The sequence below is a fragment of the Canis lupus genome, chromosome 24 (assembly GCF_003254725.2).
Source record: "Canis lupus dingo isolate Sandy chromosome 24, ASM325472v2, whole genome shotgun sequence".
Classification (NCBI taxonomy): Eukaryota; Metazoa; Chordata; class Mammalia; order Carnivora; family Canidae; genus Canis; species Canis lupus.
In genome coordinates this window covers 23,551,863-23,566,765 of record NC_064266.1, presented here as the reverse complement: position 1 = coordinate 23,566,765, position 14,903 = coordinate 23,551,863, and the positions used below count along the sequence as shown (strand labels likewise).

Genomic DNA, 14,903 nt, shown 5'->3' with positions numbered 1-14,903 from the left:
TCTGCCTCCCCCTCTGCCTATCCCTCCTACTCCCCCATTCCCCCATACTCACTCTCTCTCAAATAAATAAAATCTTTAAGCAACAACAAAAAAGAGCATTCCTATTGTTCCATATCTTCACCAGCATTTGGTATTACCAGCTTTTCAAAGTTTTGCGAATCTAATAGATGTGCGGTGATATTTCACTGATGGTTTAATTTGCAATTCCCATGACATGATGTTGAATGTATTTTTTAACATATTTTCATATGCTTCATTTGGCATCTATGCATATTGTTTGGTAGGATGTCCAGATCTTTTGCTCACTTTTTACTTGTTTTCACATTATCACATTTTAAGAGTTCTTTATATATTTTAAAAACAAGTCCTTTACTATATGTGTGTTTTGCAAATATTTTCTCACAGCCTATGGCTTCTCTTTTCATTCTCTTAACAGTGTAAATGTTCTAAAATGTGGATGTATATGGAGAATGGGGGTGGTTTCCTCACACCAAGCAGTTCTCTGATATCAGCTGGGTGTCCTACAACTTAAATTTGACAGTACCCAGAGATAGTGTCAGATCCCACAGGTTAAATGAGGAGTCCTACAAGCTCCTCCACCCCACTAGAGATGCTAGTCCCAAGTCCAAGTTGTCTTGTGCTGACTAACCAGCTATAGATTGGAGGAACTAATGTCTACCGCCTTAGGTTTGATTAATTTGCTGTAGTGGCTCACAAAACTCATACATATTACTACTTCATAGATTACCAGTTTATTATAAAAGGATATCACTCAGTAACAGCCAGATGAAAGAAATGCATAGGACAAGGTATGGGGAAAAGGTGTAAAGCTTCCAAGTCCTCAGGAAGCATACCACTCTCCCCAAATCTTCTTGTAATTCAGCAACCGGGAAGCTCTCGGAACCCCGGAGGCTGTTACACAGGTGTGGCCAATTAAGCTACTAGCAACTGAACTCAGATCCCCCACCCCTCTCTTCATTGGAAGGTAGGACTGAAAGGTCCCATTTCTAAGTGGTTGGCTCCTCAGGCAACTAGCTTCCAACCTTAAGACATCAATGAAGTCGTATCATTAACATAACAAAGGACATCTTAATCACTCTCAACAGGAAATTCAGTTTTAGGAGCTCTGTGTCAGGAACAGGGTTGAAAACCAGGGACACCTGGGTGGCTCAGCGGTGGAGGTTTGACCCAGGGCGTGATCCTGGGGTCAGTTCCACATCGGGCTCTTGCAGAGAGCCTGTTTCTCTCTTTCTCTCTCTCTCATATGAATAAATAAATAAAATCTTTTAAAAACATACATATTTTTATTATAAAATCACAATATCACATTGTGCCTTTTGTAAGGAAGGACATTTTATTTTAATAAAGTCTAATTTCTAAATTTTGTCTTTCATGGATTGTATCTTTGGTGTTATATCCAAAAACTCGTTGCCATCTCTTCAACAAATGGTGCTAGGACAACTGCACAACCATATGTAAAAAAATTAAGTTGGACTCCTACAAAGAACTGTGGTTGTATGTTTTGAACTGTCTGGAAGTTACATGAAGGACTGGCTCAAGAACTTCTCTTGCTTTTGTCTTCCTTACCTGGGAGCTTCCTTGGGGCTGAGTTCGCTACCCAGGCAGTTCGTCAAAAGAATTTATTTTTTTTTCCTTTTTTTTTTTTAATTTTTATTTATTTATGATAGTCACACAGAGAGAGAGAGAGAGAGAGGCAGAGACATAGGCAGAGGGAGAAGCAGGCTCCATGCACCGGGAGCCAGACGTGGGATTCGATCCCAGGTCTCCAGGATCGCGCCCTGGGCCAAAGGCAGGCGCTAAACCGCTGCACCACCCAGGGATCCCGTCAAAAGAATTTAAAAGTAAATTTATTAAACCTTGCCACCAAAAAATAAAAATAAATAAATAAATAAATAAATAAACAAACAAACAAACCCTGCCACCTGGGGCAAATGATAATAGGTGGAGTACACAATAGATATACTGAAAAGACTGGAAAGGAAGAGACTAGAGAACAAGACATTTGAAGGAATGAGGGCTTTGAAAAACTCTGGGTATTCTGTTAAATCTAGAAGTCCAAGTACAGGAGAAGATCCTGGCTCTTAACTCTGACTGACCTTCAGGCTCCATCCAATCAGGAAGTAAAGGCTAAGACCGTTTTAAACTGCCCAACAGAGCCAATCTGAAAACATGGTAGTGTAGGGGGGAAAGGAGGGGAAAGCTGGTTTCAAGTTTTGTTGTTTTTTTTTTTTTATTTTAATATCTTATTTATTTATTCGTGATAGAGAGACAGAGACACAGGCAAAGAGAGAAGCAGGCCCCATGCTGGGAGCCCGACGTGGGACTCGATCCCGGGACTCGAGGACCGCGCAGTGGGCCAAAGGCAGGAGCCAAACCGCTGAGCTACCCAGGGATCCCGTGGTTTCAAGTTTTTAAGGATATCGGTCAAATCACTAGCTGACCACTAAACTAACAGAATACAGACTTCAGTGGCCATACATGATAAAGAATACAGACTACACAAAATTAGTTTGGAATTCACCAAATAAGCAAAGAACCACAATAAGCAGCAATAAGAAACCACGAGAGGGGGGGGAGGGGGCCTGGGTGGCTCAGTCAAAAGCATCAAACTCTTTTTTTTTTTTTTTTAAGATTTTATCTATTTATTAAAGACACACAGAGAGAAGGGCAGAGACACAGACAGACGGAGAAGCAGGCTCCCTGCAGGGAGCCTGATGTGGGACTCAGATCCCAGGACCCCCAGGATCACGCCCTGAGCCAAAGGCAGACACTCAACCGCTCAACGGCTGAGCTACCTGGGCATCCCCGGTTAAGCATCAAACTCTTGATTTGGCTCCTGAGATTCAGCCCTGCATCCTGGCTCCTGCTCAGCAGAGTCCGCTTGAGATTCTCTCTCTCCTCTCCCTCTGCCCCTCCCTATGTGTGTGTGCTCTAGCTCTCTCAAATAAATAAGTAAATCTTAAAAAAAGAAAGAAACCATGAAATGGGAAAAGAATTTGATATCCAGAGTTGCTGCACTATAAATTCAAAATGTTCGGTTTTTCATACTAGCAAACCAAATTCAATAGCACTTAATACACAATGACCAAGTGGGATTCATTACTGGGTTGCAAGGATGGATCAACATACAAAAATTGGTGTGTTATACATTAAAAGAACTGAGGCTAAAAATCACAGGATCATCACAGTTGATGTAAAAAAAAAAAAGCATTTGACAAAATTCAATAGTCTTTCATGATAAAAACTGTCAAACTAGGAATAAAGAAAATTAACAAAATGAAGAGTATATATGAAAAGCCCACAACTAATATCATACTCAATGATGAAAAACTGAAAAACTTGTCCTCCAATACTAGGAAGAAGACAAAATACCAACTCCCACCACTTTTATTAACATAGTACTTTAAGTCCTAGCCAAGGCAACCGGCCAGGAAAAATAAATAAATAAGACAATCCCATTTACAATAGCACCAAAAGGAATAAAATACTTAGGAATCAACTTAACAAAAGAGATGAAAACTACAAAACTCTGCTGAAAGAAATTAAAGAAGCAAGGTACCGGGGTCACTTAGTTGGTTAAGCATCTGCCTTTGACTCAGGTCATGATGGGGGTCACCCAGGATTCTGGTATGAAGTCTCGAATCAAGCTCCCTGCTCTCTTGCACGAGTTCTTTCACTCAAATAAACAAATGAAATCTTTTGTTTAAATTAATTAATTAAAGAAGCCACAGGGGCACATGAGTGGCACAGTGGTTGAGCATCTGCCTTTGGCTCAGTTGGTGATTCCGTAGTCCTACGATCAAGTCTTGTATCAGCCTCCCCGCGGGGAGCCTGTTTCTCCCTCTGCCTATGTCTCGGACTCTCTCTCTGTGTCTCTCATAAATAAATAAATGAAATCTTACACACACACACACAAATACATGGAAAGCGATCCATATTCATGGTTTGTAAGATTTACAGATTCAGTGCAATCCCATTCAAAATCCCAATGGCAGGATGCCTGGTTGGCTCATTGGTTGAACATCTGCCTTTGGCTCAGGGCATGATCCTGGAGTCCCAGGATTGAGTCCCACATCGGGCTCCCTGCATGGAGCCTGCTTCTCCCTCTGCCTCTATCTCTGCTCCTCTGTGTGTGTCATGAATAAATAAATAAACTCTTTTAAAAAATCCAAAAAATATATAAAATTAAATTTAAAATTCCCAATGGCTTTTTTAAAATAAGATTTTGTTTATTTATTCATGAGAGACACAGAGAAAAAGAGAGAGAGGCAGAGACACAGGCAGAGGGAGAAGCAGGCTCCATGAAGGGAGCCCGATGTAGGACTCAAATCTTGAGACTCCAGGATCATGCCCTGGACCAAAGGCAGGCGCTAGACTGCTAAGCCACCCAGCGTCCCTCAATGGCATTTTTTTTAAAGAAAAAACAGCCCTAAAATTCAAATAGAACTAGATATAACACCAAAAGCAAAAAGAAATTGGATATAAATTAAAAGCAAAAATCTTGTACTTCAAAACCATCATTAAGAAGTGAGAAGCCAAGGGGATCCTGTGGCTCAGAGATTTCGGGACTGCCTTCTGCCCTGAGTGTGATCCTAGAGTACCGGGATCAAATCCCACATCGGGCTCCCTGCATGGAGCCTATTTCTCCCTGCCTGTGTCTCTGCCTCTCTCTCTCTGTGTCTCTCATGAATAAATAAATAAAATCTTAGAAAAAAAAAAAAAACCAAAGTGAGAGGCCAGGCTCAGTCAGTTAAGACTCTGGTGATTTCAGCTCAGGTCATGATCTCATAGGTGGTGAGATCAAGCCCTTCTCATTGGGACCGGGTAGAGAATCCCAGCTCGACAAAGAATCTGCTTGGGATTCGCTCTCTCCCTCACCCTCTGCCTCTCCCTCCAGTTGCTCGCACACCTCTCTCACAAATAAACAAACAAATCTTTAAAAAAAAAAAGAAGGGATCCCTGGGTGGCGCAGCGGTTTGGCGCCTGCCTTTGGCCCAGGGCGCGATCCTGGAGACCCGGGATCGAGTCCCACATCGGGCTCCCGGTGCATGGAGCCTGCTTCTCCCTCTGCCTTTGTTTCTGGCTCTATCTCTCAGTCTTTCATGAATAAATAAATAAATAAATAAATAAAAAATAAAAAAAAAAAATAAAAAATAAAAAAAAAAGAAGCCAACCCACAAAATGCAAGATAATTTTTGTAAATTCTACAAATCTGACAAAAGTATCTAAACATATGAAGAAAAAAATAAAAAAATAAACATATGAAGAACTCTCAAAAAAGATGTTCAGTTCAACGACTGAAAGACTGGCAAAATACCTAAGTACGCATTTCTCCAAAGATACACAAATGGCCTAAAAACACATGAAAACATACTCAACATCATTAATCATCACAGACATACAAACCAAAATCAAAATAACACTTCATACTTACTAGGTTGGCTATAATTAATATGACCAATAACTAGTATTGAATAAGGGGTACCTGGGTGGTTCAGTGGTTGAGCGTTAGCCTTAGGCTCAAGTCGTGATCCCAGAGTCCTGGGATCGAGTCCCACATCAGGCTCCTCACAGGAAGCCTGCTTCTCCCTCCGCCTTTATCTCTGCCTCTCTCTGTGTCTCTCATGAATAAATAAAATCTTTAAAAACAAACAAACAAAAACAGTATTGATGAGGATATACAAAATTAGAATCTTCGTACAGTGCTAATGGGAATGTAAAATGGTGCATCTGCGATGGAACAGTTTTGTGGTTCCTCAAAAAAGTAAAACACTGAATTACCCCATTACAGCAATTCTTCTCTAGGTATATACCAAGAGAAGAGAAATTAAAACACACAAAAACCTGAACATGAATGTTCGCAGCAATATTATTCATAAGAGTCAGAAAACACAAACAACCCAAATGTCCATGTCCATCAAACAATGAACAGATTTTTTCAATGTGGTATATTCATACAATGGAATATTATTCAGCAATAAAAAGAAATAAAGCACTGATAAAATCTGTATCATAGACAAACCCTGAAAATACTATGCTAAGTGAAAGAAGCCAGTCTCAAAGGACTAAATATTATATGATTCCATTTACATGAAATGTCGAGTAAACTAAGCCACAGACATAGTAAGTAGATTATTGGTTGCCTAGGGCTGAGCAGATGTGGGATTTGGGATGAGAGCTAAGAGACACAGAGATTCCTTTTTGGGGTAATTATTAGGTTTCAAAATTGATTGTTGAGGGGCACCTGGGTGGTTCAGTTAAAGCATTTGCCTTCGGGTCAGGTCATGATCTCAGGGTCCTCTGATGGAATCCCACATTGGGCTCCCTGCTCAGCAGAGAATCGGCTTCTTTCTCTGCCCCTCACCCTCTCTCTGCTTCTCCCGCTTCCCCTTACCCCACTCATGCTCTCACTTTCTCTCAAATAAATGAATAAAATCTTTTTTATTTTTAAAGATTTTATTTATTTATTCATGGGGGAGACAGAGAGAGGCGGAGACACAGGCAGAGGGGAGCAGCAGGCTCCATGCAGGGAGCCTGACGTGGGACTCAATCCCGGGTCTCCAGGATCAGACCCTGGGCTGAAGGTGGCACTAAACCGCTGAACCACCCAGGCTGCCCAAAGACAAGGATTCTTTTTTTTTTTTTCAGACAAGGATTCTTTTTCTTTTTAATTTATTTATTTATGATAGTCACACACAGAGAGAGAGAGAGAGAGAGAGGCAGAAACATAGGCAGAGGGAGAAGCAGGCTCCATGCACCGGGAGCCCGACGTGGGATTTGATCCCGGGTCTCCAGGATCGTGCCCTGGGCCAAAGGCAGGCGCTGAACTGCTGTGCCACCCAGGGATCCCAAGACAAGGATTCTTAAAGGGAAGTTCTGCAACTTAAGATATAAAAATGACTAAGAAAGTGGTAAACATTAGGTAAACATAAAATATGTAAAAGAATGTCTAATTTGGGAATTTAAAAATATAAAATTAAAATAAAAATATAAAACTAAAATACTAAATAATAGCATTAAAATCTGGAATGGAGACAACTGGAGTTTAGTTTTAAGATCTTTTTATTGCTCAGCAAGGCAAAGATACCAATTAATTTTTGTGAAGTTAATATGCAAGTTAATTTCAAAGAGATGCAACAAAAATTTAAAAACAGCACAAAAAAAATAAAAATAAAAAATAAAAACAGAGCACACAGATTTCCAAACCAGTATGGAGAAAAAAGATCTGAGAGAAAAAAATATATGAATCCAAAAGAATGTAGGAAGTAAATAAAAAGAGAAAAAAATGAAATATGTAGAGGAAGGTCTTTTACAAAATGATAGATTACACATGCACATCTGAATTCCTTTTCAAATTCCCTCCAAACTCTAGCAAAAATTTAAAAAAAATTTAAAGATTTTATTTTTTTTTTAATTTTTTAAATTTTTTATTTATTTATGATAGTCACACACACACAGAGAGAGAGAGAGAGGGGCAGAGACACAGGCAGAGGGAGAAGCAGGCTCCATGCACCGGGAGCCCGATGTGGGATTCGATCCCGGGTCTCCAGGATCGCGCCCTGGGCCAAAGACAGGCGCTAAACCGCTGTGCCACCCAGGGATCCCTAAAGATTTTATTTATTCATTCATGAGAGTCACAGAGAGAGAGAGAGAGAGAGAGAGAGAGAGAGAGAGAGACACAGAGGGAGAAGCAGGTTCCATGCAGGGAGCTCGACATGGGACTCGATCCTGGGTCTCCAGGATCGGGCCCTGGGCTGAAGGCGGCGCTAAACTGCTGAGCCACCGGGCTGCCCAGCAAAAAAAAGTTTTAAACCCAAGAAGCAACTAGAGTAAATAAGGAAAATCAGAAGTAGAGACAACAAGCAAATAACTTTAGTAAGCTACAAATCTGACAGACCAATGCTAATTGACCACACACTGAAGAAAGTTGACTCCTATGTTGGTAATAGGGAAAAGCAGAGAACAAAGATGGTTTAAATTGTAGCATCTTCGGGATCCCTGGGTGGTGCAGCGGTTTGGCGCCTGCCTTTGGCCCAGGGCGCGATCCTGGAGACCCGGGATCGAATCCCACATCAGGCTCCCGGTGCATGGAGCCTGCTTCTCCCTCTGCCTGTGTCTCTGCCTCTCTCTCTCTCTCTCTCTCTGTGACTATCATAAATAAATAAAAATTTAAAAAAATAAATAAAAAAAAATTGTAGCATCTTCAACATAGGCACCAGGTAATTCTGGAAGTAGAGCATAATGGTTAAGCAGGATTGTTTAAAAGCTACCTACCCAGCATATTGATTCCTAAATTCCCTATTTCACACCAGAAGGATCTGGTGGTTTTTTTTCCTCTGGAGAGGGTAAAGTAGAGCATCTCTGGAATGGGAGATGCCAGGCACAGTGGAAAGATGGACAACAGTATCAAAAACAGGAGAATTAGGGGTGGCTCAATCAGTTAAGCATCTGCCTTAGGCTGAGGTCATTATCCCGGAGTCCAGGGGCTCAGGGTTCAGGATCCCTGCTCAGTGGGGAGCCTGCTTCTCCTTCTCCCTCTGGTCCTCCCCCCTGCTTGTGCTCCCTCTCATTCTCACTCACACTCTCCCTCAAATAAATAAAATCTTTAAAAAAACAGAATTAAAAGAACATATGCAAACAATGACAAAACTCTCATTCTCCTTTCCCACTTGGCTATAGCCCACTGTAGTTATTAAGACTTAACCAGGGATGCCTGGGTGGCTCAGCCGTTAAGTATCTGCCTTCGGCCCAGGGTGTGATCCTGGAGTCCTGGATCGAGTCCCACATCAGGCTTCCAGCATGGAGCCTGCCTATGTCTGCTCTCAGTATCTCTCATGAATAAGAGAAAAAAAAAAAAAAAAAAGGTTTAATCAACCAGGCAGCAGATAGGAGTCTTTTTATGATGTTCGCCAACTTCATAAAAGGTTATCTACCAGATAACCCTATAGTGAGGTTCTCTATTAACAAGCTTCTCCTTCCTACATGCACACTCAGAACTCCCAGCCTGATTTTTAGTCTCCCATCCTTAAACATCAAATACTACACACCAAGCAATGTGAAAAGCTTCTATCATGAAGTGTTGCCAAGGAAAAACAAAGAAAACTTAAAAAAATATATTAACATCCTCAGAGAGATGAAAAGATACTACATTCATGAAACAAAAATAGGATGCCATAAAAAAAAGAAATTTCAGAGAAGGAGGAATTAGCATGAAAGCTGTCCCCAAGAGGAACAGCCTATTTATGGAGACGGGATACATCAATTTGGTCAGCTTGGTAGTCTGAAATTGCAAGCTCTGCACATAGACTGTCAAAACACTAGAATAGGGATCAACTGATACCTGCTGCTGCCAGACTGACAAAATAATTTGGTTGCCAGAGCTTATAATTTTAGATAATCCTGCAACTTTAAACTATTTTTTAGTTCCTGTTGGACTAGCTAACATGTCCTAGTTTTCCTAGGAGACCTGACTATATAGTTTTCTACTCCTCATTTTCTTAAATATCTTTACACTTAAAAAATCCTGTTAACTAAGAAACCTTGCAATTTGAGAAAGATTAACTAATTTCCAAATACATTAAAGAAGAAATACAGATTCTGAATGACAAATGTGATCAATGTCACCTAATTAACAATAACCAATATACAATATTTAAGTAAGTAAGCAGTATAACATTCATTTTGGTTACTAGATAACAAAATGTCTTCAATCTGATGCTCTGAAATAGGAATTTTTCTGTAAAGGGCCAGGGAGTAACCATTTTAAATTTTGTGATCCATGTGATCTGTTACAACTACACAAGTACTTGTAGTGTGACAATTGCTATTAGACAACACATAAAATGAACGAATGAGACTGTTCCAGAAAAACTATTCACATAAACTTCCTGAAGTCCAGATTCCTTCAAGAATGGGCCAATTTGGGATCCCTGGGTGGTGCAGCGGTTTGGCGCCTGCCTTTGGCCCAGGGCGCGATCCTGGAGACCTGGGATCGAATCCCACGTCGGGCTCCCGGTGCATGGAGCCTGCTTCTCCCTCTGCCTGTGTCTCAGCCTCTCTCTCTCTCTCTCTGTGTGTGACTATCATAAAATAAAAATAAAAAAAAAAAAAAAAAAAAAAAAAAAAAAAAAAAGAATGGGCCAATTTGTTAACCCCCTGCCCTCAAGCATCAAAGTGAAAAAACTAGATACCATTTAAGAAACACCCTATAAGGGGCACTTGGGTAGCTCAGTTATTGAGGTTTTGGTTCAGGTCATGATCTCATGGATCATGAGACTGAGCTCTGTGTCTAACTCAGAGCTTAGCAGGGAGTCTGCTTGAGATTCTTGCCCTCTGCTCCTTCCTCTCCTCATTTGCATGTATGAGTGCTCTCTAAAAAGTCTTAAAAAAAAAAAAACACTCTACACACATCACGTTACACCTGAAAACTGGGAAATATGGAAGGGGCAATATTCCTTGAGACATTATAATAAAACAGTTGGATATAAGTGGATAATCTCATAATCATTTTTACATTCTTCTCTTTATCCACATCACTACTCCCTTTTGTTCTTATACTATCATACTAATTTCAACATTTCTCCTTGTCTAACCCCATTCTGTCCATACAGTATTGTCAAAAGGATTTTTAAGATGAATTCTCTACACCTCTAATGATCCTCACACTTGCCTATTCTTTTAACTTGCCTATTCTTTTAACTCACCTTCCACTCTCATATTTACCCCATGTTTCAGCCATACAGAATTATTTATCCTATTCCAACATTCAATCTGTTTAATACTTCTGTGATTTACTTCTCCTGTTTCTTCTGTTCAAAATGTACTCTGCTCCTTCCTTAACTCTTCTTATCCGTCAACATTCTTCCCAAGCATTTCATCTGGTAGCCTTCCCTCAATTCTGAAGCAGATATAATGAATTTCTTCTTCTCATCAACTGTACTGCATGTATTCCAGGAGATATTATAACATGGCAATTAAATGTGCAGGCTTTGGAGTCAGGCTGATCTAGATCCACAAATCATCACTGGTATTTACCGTGCAAACATGAACAAATTATTAATCTCTGAGCCATGGGGATCCCTGGGTGGCTCAGCGGTTTAGCACCTGCCTTTGGCCCAGGGCACGATTCTGGAGTCCCGGGATCAAGTCCCACATCGGGCTCCCAGCATGGAGCCTGCTTCTCCCTCCTCCTGTGCCTCTGCCTCTCTCTCTCTGTCTATAATAAATAAATAAACAAACAAATAAATCTTTTTTTTTTTCAAACAAATAAATCTTAAAAAAATAATAATATGGGCAGCCCCAGTGGCTCAGCGGTTTAGTGCCACCTTCAGCCCAGGGTCTGATCCTGGAGACCCAGGATCGAGTCCCATGTCGGGCTTCCTACATGGAGCCTGCTTCTCCCTCTGCCTGTGTCTCTGCCACTCTCTCTCTCTCTTTCTCTGTCTCATGAATAAATAAATAAAATCTTAAAATAATAATAATAATCATCATCATCATCTCTGAGCCATGCCTTCTTCATCCATAAAATAGGGATCATTTTATAGTAGTTTTGTCTTAAAGACTGAGATAATAGGGGCAGCCCCAGTGGCTCAGCGGTTGAGCGCCTGCCTTCAGCCTGGGGCCTGATCCTGGAGACCCGGGATCGAATCCCGCATCGGGCTCCCTACATGGAGCCTGCTTCTCCCTCTGTGTCTCTGCCTCTCTCTCTTTCTATCATGAATAAATAAATAAAATCTTAAAAAATAAAAAAAGACTGAGATAACACCTGTAAAGTGCTATAGACAGTTTTAAACTTAAGTGTTCAATAGCTCTGTCCCTTATCTGTTTGCAAATCTATCTCCTCTTTCAAACTATTTTCTTCAGATCAGGGGCCATTCATCTTTACATTGCTACAGCTGGACACAATGCCTGAAGCACCTTAAGAGTAAGGCCTTCAAAAATCTGTTGAATCAATCAATCAATATGTAATATTTATGATACTCAAGGTGAACTTTTCTCTAACATCTCAGAAGAACTTAAATTTAGGATATCTTTCTTACTAAACACTAAAAAGTGTAAAAACATCTATTACAATTCAAAGGACTCAGTACTGTCCAACACTTCTCCAAATAAATGGGAGCACTAGTAACCTGTAAAAAAGAGCCTCTACTTATAAATAAATGGTTACAAAAGGTATTTGTTTTTGTTTATGTATATATACATATATATTTCTATATATGTATATCCTTATATATAATAGCAATAGAAAGGCATTCAATGAATACATGCTACAGAAAGTTTCCCATCATAACAGTAAAAACCACAGATTTCATAGATTTACAGAGGCGCCTCAGTGGCTCAGTTAAGTAAAGCATCTGATTCCTTGATTTCAGCTCAGGTTTTGATCTCAGGGTTGTGAGTTCAAGTCACCCATGGAGCTTACTTAAAAAAACAAAGTGACTGGCACCTGGGTGGCTCAGCTGGTTGGGTATCTGCCTTCGACTCGGGTCATGATTTCTAGATCCTGGGACTGAGCCCCACGTTGAGCTCCCTGTTCTGCGGGAAGTCTGTTTCTCTCCCCCCTACCCCCTCTCTCAGTGCCCCTGGTGGTATGCTCCCTCTCAAGTATATAAAAAAAAGATTAAATTAAATTTAAAAAAAATAAAAATTTAAAAAATTTAAAAATGAAAAACAAAAAAAAACATAGATTTACAAAGATAAGAAGGCCTGCTCTTCTAGAATTCAAAATATGAGGAAAAAACAAATATAAATAATTAGAATTAAAGGAAACTGACATTGTGTTCTCAATATGTGCAAGTAACATGAGTAAGGAAATACAGGCTGTAGTAATTACTTTTGACTTTGTAGGGAGGAAGAATTCAAACAAGATGCCACAGAAGAGAAGCACTTATGGGTGAAAAGGATAATAATAGGAAGAGAACAGGAGATCTGCCTAAATTTGGTCAACAAACAAGGCACAAAGGGGGAAATGAGACAATACAAAAATAATGGACTTCAAAAATCAATATACTGGGCACCAAGCCCCAGCTCTGTTGTTATAAATATTAGAAAGAAACAAAACGTGTAATTCACAAGCAATGTGAATGTCTTCCTAGAAAACCCAAAGCCTCCACATAAGACAACTAATAATAACCTAGAAAACTGACCAGTATCATGGACAAAGTGAAAAGCAAAAAACCTTTAAGTGAAAATAGTAAAAAAAAAAAAAAAAAAATTTTATCTCAAACGCCAACTACTTTTGGGTGACTACACAAATTTGAGAACATAAAACACATTCATAACACAGCAACACAAAGAGAAAAACACACCACCACTTAGGGTGGCATCCCTGGAATTCAGATGGAATTAAAAAAGAAAGAATATATAAAAGATTTTAATTCTTGGCTAATTATAAGTCTAGAAGCTATAGTAGCTAGTTTCAAAAATGTGTTTCCCCACCCCACCCCAAATCCTAACCTCCTGCTATTCAAAACTCTTGTGTAATTCCCCTGACAGTAACACAAGGTAGGCCTATATAACCAACAGAATATGGTGGAAATAACAGTGTACTATATCCAAAGCTAGGTCATAAAAGGCATTACAAATGTTTGCCTTGATCCCTGGGATTGCTTGTTCTGGGAGAAGTCAGCTACCATACTATGAAGACATCCAAGTGGTCCTACGGAGATGGCCAGGTAAAAAGGAAATGAAGCCTCCCACCAAAAACCAGCATCAATTTGCTAAAGATGAGGGAGCCACCTTGGAAGTAGATATTCCAGTCCCAGTTAAGGCTAAAATGATTGCAGCCTGTTATCTAATTACAACATCAAGAGAGACCTTAAGCCACAACTGCTCAGCCAAGCTGCTCCCAAATTTCTCACCCAAAGAAAACGCAGAAGATAGTAAGTTATTATTTTAAGCCACTGAATTTTGGGATAATACTGTATAGCAGTATTAATATATTAATATATAATATATTAATATATTAATATATATCTCCCTAGAGCTTGTAATATATTAATACATAATACTGTATAGCAATAGAACACTAACAGAGAAGCTAAGGTATAATTCTGGCTAAGTACTTGGGTAAAGTAAGATCTCTGCTCTAAATTACATGAATAAGAAAACTTACACTGAAGTACCAACCTAACATGCTTAGAACCTATACTGAAGTTCTTAACAATTCAAATAGAGGATGTGTACTTATTTTACATTTGGTAATGATTTATTTCGTAAAAGATAAAACAAATGGTAAGGTAAATTATGGGAGGGCAGCCCTGGTGGCTCAGCGGTTTAGCGCAGCCTTCAGCCCAGGGCCTGATCCTGGAGACCTGGGATCGAGTCCCATGTCGGGCTCTCTGCATGGAGCCTGCTTCTGCCTCTGTCTGTCTCTACCTCTTTCTCTCTCTCTGTCTCTCATGAATAAATAAATAAAATCTAAAAAAAAAAGATAAATTATGGGAGAGTGATCATTTTTCAACCAAATTAGGGTGGTTTTGATTGTGAACAGGGACTAGATGAAATGTTATGTCAACAGGAATAAACCAGACCTATACTAGGCAAGCCATGACATAAAGCCACCCTAATTATGGATGATATGTATGGAAATTTAAACTACTAAAATAAGGTGGTATAAAAGAGAAAGTATTAAATTCAGGAGGCTGCAAAAACCACAACCATCATCATAATAAAAAGTTACTAGTCTGGACAGCTAAGTGGCTCAATCAGTTAAGCATCCGACTTGATTTTGGTTCAGGTCATGCTCTCAGAGTTGTGATCCCTGTATCAGTTCTGTGCTGGGCATGGAGCCTGCTTAAGATTCTCTCCCCCCCCCCACCCCCTGCTGTGTCTCTCATGAATAAATAAATAAAATATTTTTAAAACATTTTCAGGGTATCCCA

The 14,903-nt window shown here is 39.8% G+C and overlaps 1 protein-coding gene across 5 annotated transcripts in view; it reads right to left on the bottom strand.

The window, feature by feature from the left end:
* ITCH (itchy E3 ubiquitin protein ligase) overlaps positions 1 to 14,903 on the bottom strand; it is a 152,475-nt gene that overhangs the window by 107,819 nt on the left and 29,753 nt on the right. Inside the window, exon 3 of one of the 5 annotated variants that reach the window (XM_049100537.1) lies at positions 5,507 to 5,660. The exons of the other annotated variants lie outside the window; for them this stretch is intronic. The gene's annotated coding sequence lies outside the window, so the exon portion shown is untranslated. The remainder of the gene's footprint in view (positions 1 to 5,506; positions 5,661 to 14,903) is intronic. 5 annotated transcript variants of the gene reach the window in all.